Raw genomic sequence first — 19,047 nt, forward strand, 5'->3', positions numbered from 1 at the left:
GGAGCATGGATAGGATAAATAAACAAGATCTCTTTCCTGCGGTTAAAAGAGATCCAAGGAGCAATTTCTTCACGCAGAGGGTGGTGTGTGTATGGAATGAGCTGCCAGAGAAAGTGATGGAGGCTGGTACAATTACAACATTTAAGAGGCATCTGGATGGGTATATGAATAGGAAGGGTTTAGAGGGATATGGGCCAAGTGCTGGCAGATGGGACTAGATTAGGTTAAATCATAGAGTCATAGAAGGTGGCACAGTGGTTAGCACTGCTGCCTCACAGCGTCGGGGACCCAGTTTCGATTCCAGCCTCAGGTGACTGCGTGGAGATTGCACATTCTCCTTGTGTCTGCGTGGGTTTCCTCTGGGTGCTCCGGATTCCTCCCACAATCCAAAGATGTGCAGATTAGGTGAATTGCCCATAGTGTTCAGGGATGTGTTAGTTAGGGATAAATGTACAGTAATTGATAGGGGAATGGCTTTGGGTGGGATACTGCTCAAACAGTCAGTGTGGACTTGTTGGGCCGAAGGGCCTGTTTCCACACTGTAGGAACTCTATGATCTAGGTTAGGATATCTGGTTGGCATGGACTAGTTTGATTGAAGGGCCTCTTTCCATGCTGTAAAATAAAAATAGTGTGGTTATCTTTCTGCCTATTCTTTCAAACCCATCATGAAAGTGCGTATGTGTGTGAGATTAAAGGTGTATTGTTGGGAGGTCATGTTATGGCAGTACAGGACATCGCTTAGGCCACTTTGGAATACTGTGTGCATTTCTGGTCTCCCTACTATATGAAAGATGTTGTGAAACTTGAAAGTGTTCAGATAAGATTTACAAGGATGTTACCAGGGTTGGAGGGTTCGAGCTATGGGGAGGGATTGAACAGGCTGGGGCAATTTTCCCTGGAGTGTCAAAGGCTGAGGGGTGACCTTATAGAGGCTTATAAAATCATGAGGGATAGAGTAAATAGACCAGGTCTTTTCCCTAGGGTGGGGAAGTCCAGAACTAGATGGCATAGGTTTAGGGTGAGAGGGGAAGGATATAAAAGAGACCTAAGGGACAACTTTTTCACACAGAGGGTGGTGCGTGTATGGAATGAGCTGCCAGAGGAAATGGTAGAGGCTAGTACAATTATAATATTTAAAAGGAATCTGGATGGGTATATGAATAGGAAGGGTTAGAGGGATATAGGCCAAATGCTTGCAAATGGGACTAGATTTATTGAGGATATCTGGCCGGTATGGATGATTTAGACCCAAGGGTTTGTTTCCATGCCGTAGATCTCTATGATTCTAAGTCTGCACAGGAGATCAGTTGGTATTTCATGTTTCTACTTGTTTAAAGAATATGTTTATATGTGTTCTTTTTGAGTTTATTGGAATTTGTTATGGATAATAGTAATAAAACATGCACATTTGCTACTTTGGAGAGTAAATTAAGCATTGACACTTAGTATGACTCGTAGAGTAACAGAGCCTAATTACAGTATAATACTCTTGTTGTAGTAAGAATATTCAGTTCCAAGATTATTAACAAAAAGTGTTTTCTTAAAATCATTAACTGTGACAATTAACTCGAAGTATTTTACTTATGTCTAAATGTATTGCCAGGAGAAAGTGAGGTCTGCAGATGCTGGAGATCAAAGCTGAAACTTTATTGCTGGAACAGCACAGCAGGTCAGGCAGCATCTAGGGAACAGAAGATTCGACGTTTCGGGCACATGCCCAATGTATTGCCAACCTGACTATCTCCCTAAAAGTTTGTATTTGCAGGCACAAACATTGTAGAGATCTCATAAGTTCTACTTGATAGTGTCAGAGTCATTCAGCTCTGAAACAGACGCTTCGGTCCAACTCGTCCACACCAACCAGACATCCCAATCTAATCTAGTCCCATTTGCCAGCATTTAGTCCAAATCACTCGAAACCCTTCCTATTCATATAAGCATTCAAATACCTTTTAAATGTTGTAATTCTACCCACCTCTACCAGTTCCTCTGGCAGCTCATTCCATACACAGACCACCCTCTGCATGAATAAATTGCCACTCAGATCCCTTCTAAATCTTTCCTCTCTCACCCTAAACCTATGCCCTCTAGTTTTGAACTCCCCCATCCTAGGAAAAAGACCTTGTCTGTTTACCCTATCCATGTCCCTCACAATTTTATAAACCTTGATAAATTTATCCTGCAGCGTTAGAGGGAAATGCCCCAGACTATTCAGCCTCTCAAGAGCTGAGGCTACTCCAATGCTACATTCAGGGCCCTTTTACCTATTGATGTCCCTAATGATTTTATAACCTCTTTTCCAGTCTTCTGGGATGCTCCCTGACTCCAGTGATTCCTGAAAGATGACCACCAATGTCTTCAGAAGCTCCTCAGCTGTCTTCTTCAGAACTCTGGGCTGTAGTCCATCTGGTCCAGTGATGTATCCTTCAGACCCTTCAGCTTCCCCATTAATCTTTCCTTAGTGATGTCCCCTGACTTTCTTTAAGTTGTTATATCCAATTGGTATTTTCAATCATGACGTCTGATGCAAAGTACCTAATCAGTTTCTCCGCCATTTCTTTGTAACCCATTACTACTACTCCAAGTTCATTTTCCAGCAGTCCAACATCCACTCTCCCTCTCTCATACCTCTTACATATCTAAACAAAACTGTGCAATTCTCTATCACGAGCCAGCTTACCTCATATTTCACCATTCCCATCCCACCCTCCCTATTTATCACATTTTTGTTTGTCCTCTGCTGTTCTTAAACATCTGCCAACTTCTAGCTTCTCACTAATCTTCACCATATTGTACGCATTATCTTTTGCTTTAATGCTGTCTCTGGCTTCTCGTCAGCCACATTTGCCTTATTCTTCCTTCGTTAGGTTTTTCTTTCTCAGGATAAATTTATGCTGTGTCTCTGAATTTATCCCCAGAACTCCTGCCATTGCTGCTCTATTGTCTTCCCTGTTCGGCTCCCCTTCCAATCAACTCTGGCCAGCTCCTTCCTCATATCTTTGCAATTACTTTTACTCAACTACAATAACATTAGAGCTGATTCCAGCTTCTCCCCTTCAAACTGCAGGATGAATTCTATCATACAATGGTCACTGCCGCATAGGGGTTCCTTCACCTTTAGCTCCATAATGGAGTCTGCCTTATCAAACATCACCAAATCCAAAATTGTCTGTTCTGCAGCCAACTTAACCAGAAACTGCTCCAACAGACATGTCATGAATTCCTTTTCTTTGGATCTACCATAAGATTTGATTTTCCCAGTTCACCTGCACATTGAAGTCCCCCATGATTATTGTAATAGGGCCATTCTTAAATGCCTTTTCTAACTCCTGATGTGTTTTCTGCCCCACATCCTGACAACTACTGGGGACTGCACATAACTCCCTTTAGGATATTTTTTCCTTTACAATTCCTCAACATTACCAGCACAGACACTATGTGCCTTCCATCCTTGTATTGCTTCCTGCTATCGATTTAATTTCATTTCTTACTAACTAGGGAACCCTGCTTCCTTTGCCCATCTGCCTGCCCTTTCAAGAGGAAGTGAATCTTTTGATATTTAGTTCCCAGACCTGATTCCTTTGCAGTCACATCTCTGTGATGCCCATACCACTGTAGCCACCAATTTCAATCTGCACTACAAGGTCATATTTACCTTGTTTCGTATATTGATTGCACTTAAATACAACAACCCCCAATCTTGCATTGATTGCCCCTCTTTTCATATTTGTCCTCTTATCTGCTGTGCCTGAAGTTAGATTCCTAAGCCTTTCCATACTTCTCTGTTCAATTACTTGTTTTGGAAACTTTAACAACCTCTCCTGAGCCCTCTCATACTTTAGTGAATTTGAAGTCTTCGTGACTATCCTATCTTGCCTTTCCACTCAGACGTCAGTCCCAGATTGGTGCAGGTGAAGCCTGTCTCAAAAGTACAGTACTGTCCCAATACTGATGCAAGTGCCCCACAGAATGGAACATCTCTTTCCCGCACCACTCCTTTATGCACGTGTTCTCTTCCCTAAGTTTCTTATGTCTATGCCAATTTGCACATGGTTCTGGAATAATCAAGAGATTATAACCCTTGAGGCCCTGTTGCTTTCTTGTGCTCCTAATTCCTGATATTTCTCAAGCAGGACCTCCTACCTATATTCTTGGTCCCAATATGGATCACGGCAAGTGGATCCATCCCTCCCACTCCAACATCCTTTTAAGCCAGCTCAAGATGTTCCTTATCTTGACACCAGGCAGGCAACACCCCATGTGGGACTCACAATGCTGCCCACATAGAATGCTATCTGTACCTCTAATTATAGAATTCCTTACCACTACCACTTCTTTGATATGGTCATTCAAAGTTCCATAGTAGTTTGTTGGCCTGAAGAGTGGTCTGACCTCTACATTCGATCGCTGAAATGACTAGAGTGGGATAAGGAACAGCATCCCAAAGCTCACAACACTGAAAGAACTGCAGACCAGTGTGCTGCTACATTAGCATAAAGTCAGGTGATGTTCATTCAGAGGGTATCACTTCTGGTTAATTTGGTGCAGATTACTTGTATCTCTTTCAGAATAATTTGTGGCGATGAGAAACTCTAACAATGAAAAACATGTATGGTGAAGCACTATCTTCAAAGAAGACCTAAGGAGTATCCTATTTAACTGCATTAGCAGGAGCATAATATTTTGAGGTTGTTGCTCCAAATTCTCAAATGATGAACTGTGGAGTGAAACATTGGACATCTTCACAGTGTAAATTCACTATTACAAAAGACTCACACAAAGACTGTGAGGAATCAATAAGCTTCTCTTCGGAGATTGTGGCGTGCACTGGAGAATTTATAATCAGGCTTGTCAAGGGTGCACTTGACGTTATCACAAAACTTCAGGGGAAAAAGATGAGATGCAAGGAACTTTAGCATTATCACATTGGACACTATCTCTGGAACACTGGCAAAGTTGGAAAATTCTTGTCTTCTCATTAAAACAGAGAACATTATTTTTATGTATCAGGATTGTCAAAGAGAATGAACATAACTGTAGGAAAGCTGTAGGAATTCTTCACACGTTAGCTTCCAATTTCTTCAAATGATAGCTTATTATTTCCATCTTTCCAGAAAACTACTTTAAAAAGTAGAACATTGTCCTCACCTTGGTATAGAATACCTTTGGCGAGAACATCTGGTAGCTATTGTAGAAGACCTATTTGGATGTATTCTTGCCAACTCAACAAAGATTTGCTTGAATTTCATAAGACATGGATAGGCTTCTTAATCAATTACAATTGAAAGTGAATTATGAAGTCAGAGAGTCAGAGATGTACAGCATGGAAACAGACCCTTTGGTCCAATTCGTCCATGCCAACTGATATCCTTATCTTGCCAACATTTGTCCTATATCCCTCTAAACGTTTCCTATTCATATACCCATCCAGACACTTTTTAAATGGTGTAATTGTACCAGCCTGTACCACTTCTCTGGCAATTCATTCCATGCACGCACCACCCTCTGTGGGAAAAGGTTGCCCCTTCGGTCACTTTTAAATCTTGCCCCCTCACAGGAAACCTATGCCCTCTAGATTTAGACTCCTCTACCCTGGGGAAAATACCTTGACTCTTCACCCAATCCATGCTATTCACTCAATCCATGGTCTTATAAAACCTTTGTAAGGTCACCCTTCAGCTTTCAATGCTCCAGCAAAACAGCCCCACCCTATTTAGTCTCTCCCTATAGCCCAAACACTCCAACCCTAGCAGCATCTTTTCTAAACCCGTTCAAGTTTCACAACATCTTTCCTATGGCAGAGAGACCAAGACTGAATTCCAAAAGTTGCCTAAGCAATGTCCTGTACAGCTGCAACATGACCTCCCAACTCCTATACACAATGCACTGACCAATAAAGACAAGCAAGTCAAACGCTTTCTTCACTACCCTGTCTACCTGTAACTCCACTTACAAGGAATTATGAACCTACACTTGAAGGTCTCTTTGTTTGGCAACACTCCCTAAGGCCTGATCATTAAGTGTATAAGTCCTGCCGTGATTTGTCTTTCCAAAATGCAGCACCTCACAGTTATCTACAGGGGAACCTCAATTATCTGAACGAGATGGGCAGGCTCTATTTCGTTCGGATAATCGATTATTCAGTTAATTGATTAAAAGTCTTTCCTCTGGGGCTCAGAGTTTTTAAAGTCTGCGCCCCGTTCAGGAGACTGCAGCAGTTTACAGCACATGAGCTCCTGCCCCCCGTCCCCTCAAACCCCATCTACTCCCAACCCCCCAAACCCCACCCCACCCCCGTCCAACTCACCCCCTCTCTGGGGCAGCCAGACTGCACACCAACAACAAGACTGCTGCTGCCTTTGTAGAGTGTCTCCAACTAGCACGCAAACAACTTTTTACTGCAACTTTTTGAGAGGTTCCACGTTTGCTCTGTACAGGACAATGTTAGAGAAATTATCTGGGGAAGGGGGGGGGTTTAAGGTACATCCCTCTTTAGAACTCCAGGGAAAATGTGGGGAGAGAGAGAGGGCGGGAGATCAGTCATTTGGAGACGGTGCCTGTTTAATTGCCATAAACAAAAGATGCGATCACAATTGGAAACACATCTTTGATGTAATGCTTCTATCGGGACCTTGAGATCTTCTTCGGATAATCCGATGTTCGGATAATTGGTATTTGGATAATCGAGGTTCCTCTGTACATTGAATTCCATCTGCCACTTGTTTGGCCATCGGCCCAACTGATCAAGGTCCCATTGTACTCTGAGGTAACCTTCTTCGTTATCCACTAGAACATAGAACATAGAACATAGAACATTACAGCGCAGTACAGGCCCTTCGGCCCTCGATGTTGCGCCGCCCTGTCATACTAATCTAAAGCCCATCTCACCTACACTATTCCATGTACATCCATATGCCTGTCCAATGACGACTTAAATGCACTTAAACTTGGCGAATATACTACCGTTGCTGGCAAAGCATTCCATACCCTTACTACTCTCTGAGTAAAGAAACTATCTCTGACATCTGTCTTCTCCCTATCTCCCCTCACTTTAAAGTAGTGTCCCCTCGTGTTTGCCGTTCCCATACTTGGAAAAAGGCTCTCCCTGTCCACCCTATCTAACCCTCTGATGATCTTGTATGTCTCTATTAAGTCACCTCTCAACCTTCTTCTCTCTAACGAGAACAGCCTCAAGGCCTCAGCCTTTCCTTATAAGACATTCCTTCCATACCAGGCAACATCCCAGTAAATCTCCTCTGCACCTTTTCCAAAGCTTCCATATCCTTCTTATAATGCGGTGACCAGAACTGTACACAATACTCCAAGTGTGGCCATACCAGAGCTTTGTACAGCTGCAGCATAACTTCATGGTTCTGGAACTCAATCCCTCTATTAGTAAAGGCCAAACACTGTAAGCCTTCTTAACAACACTGTCAATTTGGGTGGCAACTTTCAGAGATCTGTGTACTTGGACACTGAGATCTCTCTTCTCATCTGCACTCCCAAGAATCCTACCATTAGCCCAGTACTTTGTATTCTGATTACTACATCCAAAGTATATCACCTCACACTTGTCCACATTAAACTCCATTTGCCACCTCTCAGCCCAGCTACTGCTATATCTCCCACAATCCCATTCCTCCGCATTTTGTACAATAGTCTACTGTGGGGAACCTTATCGAACGTCTTGCTGAAATCTATATACACCACATCAACCAGTTTACTCTCATCTACCTGGTTGGTCACTTTGTCAAAAAAGTCAATAAGATTTGTTAGGCACGACCAACCCTTCACAAAACCGTGCTGACTGTCCCTGATCAAATTATTCTTTTCTAGATGGTTATAAATCCTATCTCTTATAACCTTTGCCAACACTTTACCAACAACTGAAATGAGACTCACTGGTCGGTAATTACCAGGGGTGTCTCTACTACCCTTTTTGAACAAGGGAACCACTACATCACCAATTTCGGTGTAATCTGCAAATGTACAAACCAGACCTCTTATATTCACATCCAAATCATTTATATAAAATGACAAAAAGCACTGGACCCTGCACCGATCTCTGCAGCATATCACTCGTCACAGTCTGAAAAGTAATCCTCCACTACCGCCCTCTGTCTTCTACGTTTGAGCCAGTTCTGTATCCAAATGGCTAGTTCTCTCTGTATTCCATATTATCTAACCTTGTTAACCAGTCTACCACGAGGAACGCTGTCACCTTAATGATGTCCAAGTAGTCAACATCCACTGCTCTGCCTTCATCAGTCCTCTTCATCACTGCTTCAAAAAAACTCAATCAAATTGTAGTTATCACTGCTGCCTCACAGCGCCAGGCACTTGGGTTTGATTCCAGTCTTGGGCAATTGTCTGTGTGGAGTTTGCACATTCTCCCTATGTCTGCATGGGTTTCCTCTGGGTGCTCCGGTTTCCTCCCACAATCCAAAGATGTGCAGGTTAGGTGAATCAGCCATGCTAAATTGCCCATTGTGTTCAGGGATGTGTAGGTTCAGTAATTGGGGTAAATATAGAATAGGGGGGATTGGGTTTGGGTAGGATACTCTTCAGAGGGTAGGTGTGGACTTGTTGAGCTGAAGGGCCCGATTCCACACTTCAGGGATTCTAAGGATTCTAAGTTAGTGAGACATGATTTCCCACAAACAAAGCCATGTTTAACTAGCCCTAATCAGTTCTTACCTTTCCAAATACAGGTAAATCCTGTCCCTCAGGATCCTCTCCAATAACTTGCCCACCTCTGATGTCAGGCTCACCGGCCTATAGTTCCTTGACTTTTCCTTACCACCTTTCTTAAATAGTGGCACCACATTAGCCAACCTCCAGTCTTCCAGCACCTCAGCCAAGGCTATCAGTGATACAAATATCTCAGCAAGTGGCTCAACAATCACTTCCCTAGTTTGTTACAGAGTTCGAGGGTCCATCTGTTCTGGTCGCGGAGGTTTATCCATCTTTATGTGTTTTAAGACATCCAGCATCTCCTTTTCTGTAATATGGACACTTATCAAGATATTGCTATTTATTTTCCATGTTTCTAGCTTCCATATCCTTCTCCACAGTAAACTGATGCAAAATACTTGTTTTGTATCTCACCCATTTCTTGCAATTCCACCCATGGGTGGTCTTGTTGATCTTTAAGGGGTCGTATTCTATCTCTAGTTGTTCTTTTGTCCTTAATGTATTTGCAGAATCCCTTTGGATTCTCCTTAGCTTCTTCTTGCCAAAGTTATCTCATGTCCCCTTTTTTCCCTCCTTATTTCCCTTTTAAGTATATTCCTACTATCCTTAAAATCCTCATGGGATTCTCTTGATCCCCGCTGTCTATACCCAACATATGCTTTCTTCTTTTTCTTAGCCAGACCCTCAATTTCTCTAGTCATCAAGCATTCCCTACATCTACCGGCCTTGTCTTTCACCCAACAGGGACATACTGTCCCTGGATCCCGTTATCTAATTTTTGAAGACTTCCCATTTTCCAGCCATCCCTTTACCTGTGAATATTCATCCCCATCAACTTTTGGAAGTTCTTGTCTAATACTGTCAAAATTGGCCTTCCTCCAATTTAGAACTCTACTTTTTAGATCTAGCCTATCTTTTTCTGTAACAATTTTAAAACTAATGGAATTTTGAACACTTGCTCCAAAATGCTCCCCTACTGACAGCTCATCACTTGCCCTGCCTTATTTCCCTAGAGTGGGTCAAGTTTTGCTCCTTCTCTAGTAGGTACATCCACATGAATAAGAATCTTTTCTTGTACACACTTAACTAACTCCTCTCCATCCAAATCCTTAACACTATGACAGGCCCCGTCTGTTCAGAAAGTTAAATTCCCCTACATAACCATGATATTAGTCTGACAGTTAACTGAGATATCTTTACAAATTTGCTTCTCAATTTAAGTATGTTTTTGATATGATTTGATTTATTGCAGTCACGAGTCAAAGTACAGTGAAAAGCAGTGTTTGTGACCAGTGCAGGCAGGACATACAGATCATAGGGCGCTTAGACACAACGAGGTGTACAGATTACACTGCACAGAATATGAAGCAAGATAAACATGATATGAAGTTAGAAAGTCCAGTCATCAGTCTAGTATCAGCAGGGAAGAAGCTGTGCTTGAACCTGTTTGTGCGTGTATTCAAATTTCTGTACCTTCTGCTTGGCAGAGGAAGCTGTAGGAGAGCATTACCTGGGTGGGTTGGGTCTTTGATGATGTCAGCAGCCTTTCTGCAGCAACAAGAAATGTAAATGGAGTCCATGATGTTCTGGGCTGTGCACACAACTTTCTGTGTTTCTTACTGTCCTGGGCAGAGTAGCTGCCATACAAGGCCATTATGCACCCAGATTGTATGCTTACTATGGTGACATCTGTAAAAGTTGGTGAGAGTCCTTTTGGCCAAATTTCCTAAGCTGAGTATTGACCAAAAACGAAAAGTTATACTTGCCAGGGTTTGAATTTTAATGTCTGATAGTTGACATTGTACAGTGTAAAGCAGGATAGTGACCATTGAATTAAGAGAAATTACCTAATTTTTAAAACAACTGACCAATGGTTCTGGGCCATATCATCATTTTCTGCAGTTGGACAAAATTGACCAAGGAAGTATTTAACTTCCCTGTCTTCTTGCTGGATTCTCCTTCTTTCTAGAGGTAGTCTTTTTGATTTAATCTCGAGATGAATTTTGATTGTTAAATTGTTGAATTTGTGACAGTAAAGGCATTAAATGTGTACTACTGAACAATCTTACACCATAATAATGACACTACAGAATGGTGGTTCCTGCCTTTTCCTTATTTTAGGTGGGCTGCTTGCTAGGTACAGTGGACATCTTTGGACCTAGCCACCATATGGGCTTGATCTGAGTCTCACATTTGCGTCAAATCATTCCTCCTGGAGTTACATTTTTTGCCCAGCCTGCTTCATTCACTGGCCTATCACTGGACTTTACTCAGATTGCAATTAATCAAGGAGTATGCAATCAAGAATTTGAACAAGTGCACCTCCAAATGCTGTGACTTTGCATGAAACTAGCACATTATATCATTTCTTAATAGAATGTAACAAGCTGCTGGGCCCATATTTGAACCTGATGCACTCTCTAACAAGTTTCTCAAAACTAAACTGAGCATTGAAAGTTGGTAGAACTGACTGAAGATCTGTTAAGATTTCAGAAACATTTTGCCAGATAAGAGTTTTGTCAACAATGGGGCCTAGAGTATTTAAGAAAGAACTGACCTTGATTTGTTGCTGCTTCAAATGGAGACCTGAGACTTTTCTACATCTGCGGACGGACATCTTCCACAACTCTCATCCAAGTACTTACAAAAGTTCACAAACACCACTGAAGTTCTTTGGGATTGCTGAGTTCACACTGATATGCTGCCACTTGGGAGTATACTTCATTTTATGTCGCTTCGGGTAAGTCTTGAACTACTACAGGTGTTTCTTCAAATTATTAAATAATTGAAAGCTTCTCAGAGTTTTGTGCCTTAGAATTCTTCAACCTTGCCGGCTATTCACTGAAAACCCCTTGTGGTTCTTCAAATTCCTCAAAACAATACACCATGCATCTTAAATTGATATCTTCACCACTGCTACCGTATTGTAAAATGTTCAAATGCTGGTTCTTTAAGTTTTCATACAAGCATCAGTTCACACTTCTAGGTTACTGTTAAATACCATCTATTGATGGGCTGTACTTAATGGTAAAGCCACAGAGTAGCATGCTCCATGTTGCACTGATTCCTAACAGAATTCCAGCATACTCAAGTCACAGTTACATTGCAGCTTACCTTAGAGTTTTTCTACATATTCATTGACCATTACCTCTATAGGCTTAACTTTGCCTCAGCAGAATTGCCACAGTGTGGAATTCATTCTGATCCCCCATTTCCCAGGTCACAACCTTCAAAGAAATAATGGGCCATATTTTTCATTAAAACTGACAATGCATTCCTTCACTCTAAATGTTCATGGAAATTAATAACACTGCATGGCTTGGCAAAGTGTAGAACATGATGCAACAAAGCAGTTCTCTATATTTAAAAGAAAAATTGAGCTACTTCAATCAATGAAATAAACAGGTCAAAGATACATCTGTTCTGACCTGTTATGTAGGTGAAGTGCAAATGTAACTAAATAAACATGGTAAAACATTGCAAGGTGCTTCAGAATATTGTAAGTAGAGAAAATCTGACACAGAGCTAAATACTACATGCTTCCGATAAGTGAGATTTTGGTATTTCGGGGAAGGACATTTAAAATAGTTCAACTGCTTTGTTCACGTCTGAGCTTTCCTCTCACTCCTGAGTGGATTATTAAGTACAGAGAGATAGGCAGCTGCCAAAATTGGCAGTCCATCTACCAGACGTAAATAAATCATTGCAGGTCAATTGAAACTATTTGAAGCTTAACTGACCTCATCATTACATTTCAATGTCATAATACGGTTGGCATGGATAAGCATATGGGAGTGGGGAGATCTGGTCCTCTGGACGGGAGGTGGGAGTCAAGTCCAGTGGTGAGAGAAGGGGGAATTATATCCTGGGAGAGACTGGGGAAGGGTGTCAGCTCCACAGCAGGGGTGTGTGGGGCAAAGAGGGTCAGGTCCTGGTGGAGAAAGTGGAGTGTCGTGTCTGGTGGGATGGTTGGGTCCAGCAGTATTATAAGTGGGGTGTCACATCTAGGAATGGGAAGGAGGAGTTTGAATCCAGGGTCAGGGGTAGGGTGGTCTGGCAATAGGGTCCCAGGCATAAAGGAGAGTATCACCTTTGGATCTGGGGTTTATAAGGGAGGTACAGCTGGGGGTGGGCGGGTGGTCAGTTAAATTGTTACCCATGAGTTACATTGGGTTTTTAAGAGCTTAACATTTCCTGAGAAATATTCTTGAATTGTAGTCAAGCCCTCTGAATCCTCTGATTGAAATGGATATTTATATTAGGCGGTATGGTGGCACAGCACCAGGGACCTGTGTGCAATTCGAGCCTAGGGTGACTGTCTGTGTGGAGTTTATAAATTCTCCCTATGTCTGCATGGGTTTCTGCCGGATGCTCCAGTTTCCTCACACAGTCGAAAGATGTGCAGGTTAGACGAGTGGCCATGTTAAATTGCCCATAGTATCCAGGGACGTGCAGGCTAGGTGGATTAGGCATTGGAGATACAGTGATGGGTTGGGTCTGGGTGGGATGCTTCTTTGAGAGTTGGTGTGGATTCAATGGGCCAAATGGTCCATTTCCACATTGTAGGGATTCTATTCTCTAATATGATTTAGAAAGGGTTCATGCATTGGGGAATTGCCTAGTGGAATATTCAACTTCTGAGGTAATTCTTTTGGATCTGTTACTTCAGGGATTCTGCAGAGTACCTATGTGCAATTCTTAGATACGCTGCAGAAACAACTGACTAGTCATTGGCAACCCCAGGACAATGTTTTTAAAAACTATTCACTGACAATGCAACTAAAGAGAGATATCAAAACCAGAAACCAATGGCACAGATTATCATTGACAGGGTATCTCCAGTTCTCTAACTAATACAATTGATTTTCTTTACTTTTGTTGTTTGTAAGAGTAAGCTAATTACATCAGAAACATTGTTCTGGATTAACCTTTCTCATCAGGACATTTCCCTACTTTTATTAGACTACAATTAAAGTAATGAAGACAAACATCCATGGATTATGTTGACATAATTTGTCCTTCATAAATTATGAAATTATGACGTGACCTGTTCATTAATTAAAATTTCTAATCTGCACAATTGATTCACTTACCAGCTAAAATGACATGCAACATGCACTTTGAACTGAGAGTTCTATAGAATATAATTAATAGAACATGTTATTTGCTGACATACACTAGTGTCATCGTTCAAAGAATAATTACTTAAAATTTTAATCAAACAATTACAAACTACATTTACTACCTGCTGCTCAGGAAATTGATCTAATATATGCTCTGAGGAGCTGAGAAATTTAAAAATATTTTGACACTGACCTGCCCTTAAACAGTTTGTGTTTGATTTGTATCAACCACCATGTGACTCCTCTACCTTGTTGCATATTTTATCTAGATATAATTTTTCTAGATATAATTTTCAACCTTTTTCTGGCCTGATACCAAAAATATATTTCAAACCCCTGGGAGAATTAATTAAAGTGAATGCTGTATTTTGTGTAGTCACGTTTAATTAATTTAGCTATGGAGTACACTGTGCATATTGAAAATTAAACTCATTTTCTCATAAATTTACTTTTACCTGAAGGCTATTCTAACAATTTCTGCTGCAAATGAACCCAGGAAGTCATCTGCGTCCCTAATTGTCAATGCCAGTGGCAGAATGGTCCAATTGCCAGCACTATGCTTCCAGTTTACTTAATTACTGCAGGATTGATGCCTTCAGAGTTCAAATCAATCTTTCTGTCCTCTTGTTTGAATAATTTGTCTTGAAATTATTTTATTCCTGTTCTGTTCCCAAATAGAATTTAGGGAGCAGAATAATTTTGACCCTTTGACACATCTGTTGCATATACAAAATGAGGATCCAACTTTACCTTAATTTCACGAACTTTGTATTAAAACTAAATTGGACAGTCTGCCAATAGTCTTATCACTAGATAGTTATGGTACAAAACTTTACTTTACCTTTATTAGGTGGAAAGTGGTTATTGTTCATTCTTTCAACATCAGAAGAGATCAGAAATTAATATTGAATATTTTTAAAAAAGTTCTTTTTATCTGTGAAATTCCATGCATCTATTTTTGACCATAAAAAAGTGAAAGGCCCCAAAGCACTGTTTTCACATCCTGAGTATAAAATTAAGTTAATTCACTTCACTACCCAGTCTGTTGGGGGTAGATACAAAATGCCTGCATCTCTAATTGCAATTTGTATTTTCTTGTTATCAGCTCATCAAGACATAATTTGAGTAATTACCCATATATCAAAATGAAAAACTGTGGTACTACAGCTCTTAACACTTATGTTGTCATTAGCAAATCTTAGGTACTTTATTTGATTTCATCACAGTCAAGTTTTTTGCATGTCAATGTGTATATTTTCTTGCCTTTGAGTGATTGACTCAATTTTAAATACCTAGAAGCAATTTCTTTTTTTATTTAAAATGTTTATTTTATTTCTCACGCATTTGGCCTAGAAGTTGACAAAAACCTGATTTCTGACTCACTTGATCTCACACACCTCCAAAATTAGGTACAGATGAAAATAGTAATAATTATACAAATAAAATATTTTTATTGTTGTTTCTCTTCTGGTGCAGGCCTGATGTTTATTAGTTGAGTCAACGCTTTAGTTGGAGTTAGAATCGGGAAAACCAGAGATTTCTCAGCAGCTGCAATGGCTTAAGTTAATCCGCTTGGAAGTTAATACCTCAGGTGAAAATGTGTTGCTGGAAAAGCACAGCAGGTCAGGCAGCATCCAGGGAACAGGAGAATCAACGTTTCGGGCATAAGCCCTTCTTCAGGCTTATGCCCGAAACGCCGATTCTCCTGTTCCCTGGATGCTGCCTGACCTGTTGCGCTTTTCCAGCAACACATTTTCAGCTCTGATCTCCAGCATCTGCAGACCTCATTCTCTCCTCAATACCTCAGGTGAACCTGACATTTGAGTAGGCTTCAGATGAAAGTCTCTTTTTCCCCTGTCAGGTTACTGCAGTTAGACTACTTCATTGACTTGTGGCTTTTGATAGGTTTCATGGACCCTCTGATGGAATTCTGTCTGTATAGTTCCTGCTGTTATTCTTAAATAGGGGCAAGAATGGTTTCCCATGCCTATGTGACCGTTCATAGAACAGTGAAGTACAGGAACATGCTTTTAGGTCCACCATGTCTGTGATGACCACGATGCTATTCTAAACTAATCCCATCTAGAGTCATAGAGATGTACAGCACAGAAACCGACCCTTCGGTTCAACTTGGCCATAGCAACCAGATATCCTAGATAAATCTAGTCCCATTTGTCAGTATCTGACCTATATCCCTCTTAATCCTTCCTATTCATATACCCTTTCAGATGCCTTTTAAATGTTGTAATTTACTTCCTCTGGCAGCTCATTCTGTGCATGCATGAAAAAGTTGCCCCTTAGATACCTTTTAAATCTTACCCTCTCATCCTAAACCAATGCCCTCTAGTTTTGGACTCCACTACCCAGGGAAAAAGACCTTGTCTATTCACCCCATCCATGCCCTTCATAATTTTATATACCTCTATCAGGTTATCCCTCGTACCTTAACCTCTGATGTTCGAGTTAAAAACAATTCAGGTTTGTCCAACCTCTCCTTATAGCTGATATACTCAAATCCAGTCAACATCCTTTGCACCCTCTCCAATGCTTTCATATCCTTCCTACAGTGTGGCAACCAGAACTGCACACAATACTCCAAATGTAGCCTAAGTAAAATGGCATATAGCTGCAACATGACTTGCCAACTTCTATAGTCAATGCCTTGACGATGAATGCAAGTGCAGTGTACACCTTTACCACCTTATTCACTGGTATGCCACTTTCAGCAATCTATGGACTTGCGCACAAAGATTCCTCTGTATATCAATGCTCCTAAGGGCCCTGCCTTTATGTCAAATCTGTGACCCCTGGTTCTGGACTTCTCTATTATTAGGAACATTCTACATCTACACTGTCACGTCCTGTTAGAACTTTATAGATTTCTATGAGACCAATCTCATTCTTCTAAGTTCGGCAAATATAATCCTAACCGAATCAACCACTCCTCATAAGTGAATCCTGACATTCCAAGAATCAGTCTGCTAAACCTTTACTGCACTCCCTCTATAGCAAGAACATCCTTCCCCAGATTAGGAAACCAAAACTGCACACAATATTCCAGGTATGGCCTCACCAAGGCCCTGTATAACTGCAGCAAAATGTCCTTGCTGTGTAGTCAAATCCTCTCACTATGAAGACCAACTTGGCGATCTGCATATTTACCTTCAATGATTGGTGTAAAAGGACACCCAGGTCTTGTTGCACATTCCTGTCTCTGAATTTATAGGCATTTAGATAATAATCTGCCTTCCTGTTTTTTTGCTCCCAAAGTGAATAACCTCACATTTATCCATGATATACTGCATCTGCTGTCTGTTTGCCCACTCATTCAGCTTCAAAATGTGTGGCGCTGGAAAAGCACAGCCAGTCAGGCAGCATCAAAGGAGCAGGAGAGTCGACATCACATTCCTGATGAAGAGCTTATGCTCGAAACATCAACTCTCCTGTTCCTAGAATGCTGCCTGACTGGCTATGCTTTTCCAGCACCATACGTTTTGACTCTGATCTCCAGTGTCTGCAGTTCTCTCTTTATCTCACTCAGTCAACTTACCCAACTAACATTGAAACATCTCTGCATTGTCCTCACAGTTCACCATCCCATCCAGCACATTCAGCTACACATTTGTAGATATTGAATTTAGTTCCTTCATCTAAGTCATTAATATATTCTGTGAATATATTCTGATCCTTGCAGTACCTCTCTAGTCACTGCCTCTTTTGGAAAAAAGACCATTTATTCTTACTGCTTTTTTCCTATCTGCTAACCAGTTTCATATCCATCTTAATACACTACCCTAATCCCATGTGCTTTAATTTCCAATTAATCTCCAATGTGGATCTCCATTAACATTTATCTGGAAGGTACACTTTGTTCCCTCTTGAGACAGGGGAATATTTCAATACACAAGAAAGGTAGGTGAATATCAGATGCGATACTTTCACCAAACTCTCAAATTGTAGCTTTTAAAATATAATAGATCTGTACCACCTTCATGCCAGTGCTGGGCATAAAATATTTCCATTCTTAATATACTTGGAATACGTTGAGAATGAAAAGCATAAGGTGCAGCCATTGTGAACGTAGCTGAAACTGGCAGAAATTAGAATTTCTTCAGCCTGAAGTGATGAACCTTTTTATAGAGATCAATTTCCTTAAAACATAATTCAGTATTGATGGCGACTAGATTACTTCATAGCATTGGCATTCCATCTTAACAATACCCAAATGTCCTTCATGGACAAATTGCCTTTGAGCTTTTGTGATAATCACTTGAGTTCTGCAATGTGATCCAGTTCGGCAAAGACATAATGTACTCTATAGTAAGGGACAAGTTCTTCCCCCATTTTGTGAGGCCACTTAGTTTTTATCGTCTGATTTCTTTTTGCGGTCCACTATCTGTTGCTGATTCTGCCTTCAATTGGTCTTGGATAACACAATTCTGTTGGTTGTGTATATCACTGTAGTCTCATAGTCTTCAATGTCAAAAGCTGTTTCATATCGTTAATGCTCCCTGCAATAATTGCACAGTTAAATGTATCAGGTGTATGATGAAGGTGATCTGATTATCACTTGATATGTCTAGTTTGATAAACAGATCCTGAATTTGCTTTCATCATGTCCAGAGATTGCCTATTTCAGACCACAATAATTGATTATTTATATTGCCTCTGATTATTTTGCCAATTAGCTTTAATCTGTGACCTCTGGTTGTCAATCCTTCTGCTAATGGAAGCAGCCTTTCTTTGTTCAGTGACTAAACCATTTAAGATCATGGTTGCATAAACATGATGCTGTGAACATGTTTCAATTAAATTTAATTTCCTGTTGTTGCTGTCAGCATAGGGATATAAAAGCTATTTCAAATTATCCACATTATGAGAGGTATTGGTTCTATGGACAGCAGTTGAATTCCGTTACATATTAGAATTTTACAAGAAGTAAATCCTCTCTTGTCTTGTAAGTGGATTAGTTGGAATACAAAACAATGACATGCATGACATACAATTAAACTAATAAACTTGTGCAAGTTCAGTTGGAGTACACAGGTTAGGAAAAGCGTATCTCCATGATTTACATGTTTGTGGACCCATAAATAACCCACCTGCCTTTTACATTTTTAACGAATAACTTTGAAAATGTGCCACAAAATCTTAACTTTAAATATGTATTGATATTTGAATCACATTTTGCTCCATACATTAATTTCGCTTACTTCAGGAGGCACCAT

Source organism: Chiloscyllium plagiosum, chromosome 2 (assembly GCF_004010195.1).
Source record: "Chiloscyllium plagiosum isolate BGI_BamShark_2017 chromosome 2, ASM401019v2, whole genome shotgun sequence".
Lineage (NCBI taxonomy): Eukaryota > Metazoa > Chordata > Chondrichthyes > Orectolobiformes > Hemiscylliidae > Chiloscyllium > Chiloscyllium plagiosum.